Source organism: Chlorocebus sabaeus, chromosome 12 (genome assembly GCF_047675955.1).
Source record: "Chlorocebus sabaeus isolate Y175 chromosome 12, mChlSab1.0.hap1, whole genome shotgun sequence".
Taxonomy (NCBI): Eukaryota; Metazoa; Chordata; class Mammalia; order Primates; family Cercopithecidae; genus Chlorocebus; species Chlorocebus sabaeus.
Genome location: NC_132915.1, coordinates 109,926,608 through 109,931,483, shown reverse-complemented (window position 1 = coordinate 109,931,483; position 4,876 = coordinate 109,926,608).

Sequence of the window (4,876 nt, the reverse complement as noted above, 5' to 3'; positions counted from 1 at the left end):
TCCCACCTGGCTATTTATGCCCCGGTCCTGAATGGGGTGGGTCCAAGTAACATGGGTAATCACATTTGTCTGGTGGGGAATTCAATTGTCCCTCCCACAAGCTTGCGCCCCAGGCCAAGCACTCTGCCTGCTGCCCTCCTCTAATTGGCACTAATGACACATGGACGTCATCAGTGGGAGTTGAAGCAGACAGGCGGATGCTGTCCCTTCTGAGATGGCTTTGAAGAGCTATCCCAAAAGCAGATCCCCCCTGCAGCCAACAGGCCTTTCAGACGCCCTCTGGCCAGGCACCGGCTGACTGCCTCACAGGCTGTCCGGCCCGGTCCCCAGTGGGATGGGGTCTACACCACCTCCACCACCCACGGATGAGCAGACTGAGGTCCGAGGAGCTGCTCCAGGCCAACCAGTGAAGGATGGGCCCATAGCCGCCTCAGGCCTGGCCCAGTGAGCAGAGCCGTTTGTACAATACTAGGGGGTGGGCCCATTTCGAACCAAAAATAAGACACTCTCCAAATAGTCCCTGTGTGTAGACACTCTCTCCACGGCCTGCTGTTCCCACTTTTGTCTCCTCTCAATTTTCCCACAGCCTCCAGCTGGTACCACGGCTGCTCCAGAAGGCGCGAGAGCATCACAGGGAATGGGGGACATGGGCGTGGGGTGCATCGCTGGGGACGCACGGAACTGGAGCTGCACAGGGGATAGGTAGGCTGCAGGGTGCACTGCCGGGGGTGACAGCCTTTAAGGAAAAGAGGGTGAGTGACAGGCCTGCTCCCCTGTCTCTGAAGCTCCCAAACCCACAGCTTCCTCTTTCCCAGAGCAAATCTGGCCTGAATTTGAAGCCTTTCAGGGCAACTGACCGCAGCCCTGCTTCTCCCACACCTGCCACAAGACCTTTGCCATCATCCACCCATGGGCCCGAGGGTCAGTCTCACCACGGCATCTCTCCCTCCTGTCCTCTCCCACAAGTAGACCGAGCGCACCTGCCTCCAGGACATTCTGCTTGATCCCCCCCAGCTCCACCCCCCAGGCTGGGTTGACAGATCTGTCCAGCTGGACTAGAAGCCATCCCTCCTCCCCAGCCTCCTCCCTCCCTTCCTTCCTTTCTTCTCATCATCTTTCTCGTCTCTTTGGAGAAACCCAGAATCTAGCCTTAGGGGTACGTTAATGTCATAGGCTGACAGTGACGTTTAAGTCCTCAAATACCCATCATGGCAGGTCTGGAGGCTGCTTCAGCTCTGAGCTCTGTGCTGTGGAAAGGAATGACCGTGTCTTTGCATGAACATGAAATCTGGAGAAAGTGCCAGCCTCCCCCTGGCCCTGGCAGGCGGTGCTCTCTGCCCCGCAGTGGCCAGGCCACCCTGCAAAGCCAAGTTCAGGCCATGAGCCCCTCCCCACTGACTGCACTCAGAGGGGCACCATTCACCCCCACCATGGCCCGGGCAGGTGAGGACCAAGTGCATACTTGCAGTAGTGTGAAACTGACTCCCAGGCCAGGCGAAAGACCCTCTTGGGAGTTGTCTGCTGAGCTTTGGGAAGGGTTCAGCCTCCGAAGGCCTGGCTTTCCCATCAGGACATGCCACCTCCCTCGCCTGAGAGCACCTCACCTTCATGCCTCAGATTATTTCCAAAACCTCCTCGTCTGTGCCACGTAAGCAGGTGTCTGGCGTCGAGATAACAGTGCATCCTGGACATTCGCTCTCGGGATCAGGGAGCGGCCACAGCGAGCCGGTGATATGAAGAGCCTCCGGGGTGGGCAAGCACCTGTGTTCCCAGCACGGGATAACAAAAGCCAGCAGAGGCAGAGGTGGGGGTCGCGGGCTCCACAGCACACCCAGCTCAGGGGTGAGCCCTCCCAGCAGCCTGGTGGCCACCCAGGTGGCTCCAGCTAGACAGCAGGCTAACCAAGCACCAGCTGGGGCCTGCATTGTGGGAAGGGGGGTGCCTCCCTCTCCTCTGGGGTATTGAGGCCCCAGGCACCCCTCCTACTCCTCCAGGGTCAGAGCTCTGGGGTCACATCCTGCCCCACCCTCCTGAATGCACAGCTGGCGTCTTCAGAGAAGCACTTTCCAACCCAGCGCCTCCTCCCCATCTGCAGACAGAGGAAGTTGGATGACAAGGACAATTGATCCCTCCAGCTTCCTTCAACCCAGCGGTTCTGTGGAGTGACAGGCTGCGAAGAGCCCCCGACGCTGCCAGCCCTCAGACGGCTCGCCACACCTGCGGGCCTCGCTCCTCTCCTGGACCCACAGCCACTGGGAGCTCTAAGGAGGGACAGCAGGTGTGGTCTCATACACAGCAGTGTTAGGCACACATGTTTATTTTTAACAGGAATCTAAAGACATCTTCTTTATCCAACTCAAAACTGGCTTTCCTCTCGCATTTGACAGAAATGATTCAGCTGATTCCAAAATAATGATGACCAAGCCCTAGGGAGGGACAGGAGGGACAGGAGACACAAGTCAAGCTGCACCAGAGCTTCCCCTGCTTTGCCTCCCTCCATCCTGGCCAGCCTTGGGTGGCTGGGTGTGCGATCACCCCTGTCTCAGACACAGGAGAGGCAGTCTCAGAGAGGCGAGACAACGCGCCTGAGCTCCCAGGGGCGGGCCAGTGCCCGGGTCCAGCACCCCAAAGTGCACCCCCTGAGCTGGAGGGGGCTGTACACGTTGGCAGCCAAGGTCAGAAAAATTCCACTGGAGTCAGGAGGAAGGGACGCTCAGATGAGAAATGCAACCACAGAGAAAATCTGCAGAGACCGGGGCCGGGCGGGAGGGAGCGGATCCAATCGGATGGCCCTGTGGCTGCGCCGTTCCTTGCATTAATGGATTTTCAAAGGGAGCAATCCGACCCCAGGGTAAGGAAGCAGCGGTCAGCTCTCCTCCTGCCCTCACCCTCCTCAGAGGTGACACCTGCCTGCCAGGTGCTCTGTTGGCCACATGCCTCCCTTGGTGCCTCGCGGGGTCTTTCTGCCCTGCTCCCTCCCCCACTGGCTCTGCTCCAGTGTCTGGGTGCACGTTACCCTCCAGAGGTGGGGTGGGGGTGGAGTAGGCTGGGGAGGTGCTGCGTGTCATGGCCACGGTGTCAGGAAATAAGCCCCGTTCCTGCTGCTCAGCGCCTGGCTTCCCTCCAAGGCGCATCGACGGCTGACCTCGTTTAGAACCAATTTCAGCTTTTTAATAAGCCCTTTGCTTTCCTGTATCTCCCCGATGCCATCAGCCTTTGCAGGCTGTAATTCCCCATCACCTCTGCCACATGAGGCTGGCTCCTGCTGACGTCCTAACCTCGGGCAGTGACAACCCCCAGTGGAGTGACTGTGGTGCGGACCGGAGCTGGGTGAGGGAACAGGCCAGGCCACTCCCCAGCGACAATGGGGCCTGGCCACAGGACAGCAGTGTCCCTCACCTGTGGCTTTGGCTCTTAGGGACCTCCTCTTGGCAGGAAAAAATCAACTATCAAACTGATGGCAGTGCCTAGTCCCGGCTTGTGATGGGATGGATTGGGAGCTGCTGGGAGATGGTGATTCTGTCCACCGTGGAGCCCACTCCAGGGTGACACTGTCCCCTTGGGGGAACCTGGGGCAGCTGGCCTATGTCCCTCCTCGTCCTGAGCATAGGAGCTGTGGCATGAAGGTTAAGAGGCACATTCTGGTCTAGGCATGGTGACTTATACCTCTATAATCCCAGGACTTTAGGAGGCAAAGACGGGAGGATGCCTTGAACCCAGGAGTTCGAGACCAGCCTGGGGAACATAGCATGAACCAGTCTCTACTAAAATAAAAATAAAAACAAATTAGCCAGGCATGGTGGTGCAAGACTGTAGTCCCAGCTACTCGGGAGGCTGAGGCAGGAGGATCGCTTGAGCCCGGGAGCTCGAGGATGCAGTGAGCCATGACTGCACCACTGCACTCCAGCCTGAATGACACAGCACAACTCTATCTGAAAACAAACAAAAAGCATATCCTGCCTGAGGAGGCAGAGGTGGCACCATGCCTCAGTATCTGCTCGTGGCTGTGAGAGTTTTAATGCATGGGACATCCCATGACCTGAGGTGTCCAGGGCCTGGGGCACTGAGTAGGGTGGCTACAGTGGGATCAGCACGAGGGCTGGGCCCGGGGCAGGTCACAGAGGTGCCCAGAGCACCACCGAAAGCTTTCCTCAGTTACTGGACCAGAGGCACCCACTGGCCCTGAAGCTCTGTGCCAAAAGCAAGGGGCCACTGACCCTGGAAGGGGTTGGTATCAGGGGCCCAGGGACACTCCCATAGAAGCTCCCAGGGAAGTAGAACCCGGGAGTCCCTGGCTGGCTCCAGAGCCGGGGCTGCCAGGCCAACCAGGCCAGTCTTCTGTGATCCCAAGCAGCCCCACTGTGAGCGAGTCTTCCCCTTTGTCACTGGCAGGCCACTGGCCTGGGCAGGACATAGCCTCCCCTGCCTCCATCTCTCCTCTGTACACAGGAGTCAGCGAGACGGGGAGGTGGACCCTCACACCTCCGTGGCCTGCACCCCCAGCTCTGGGCTCATGCTCACATACTCAGTTTTACGTGCGTGCACACACACACACACACACACACACACCCCTCCAATAAGTTGGCCTCAATCTTGGGGCTGAGGCCTGCCGGGCCCTGAGGAATCTTGCAGGGAAACCCTTTCTGGGTCCTGCTTCTCCTTTTCTCCATAAGGATGCGTGACTGCTCCTCTCTCTTGAGTAGCTCATGGGGGAGGTGCACGTGCCTGATTTCTGCATTTCCAGCTTTTCTGAAGGGGCCACACTGCCGGGATGGTCGTGGGTCCTGAGGCAGTAGCTCCAGACCACACCCAAGCCACAGAGTAGCTGTGGGCCCCGGATGGACAGAAAGGCCCTGAAACCTGCCGGCCATGTGAC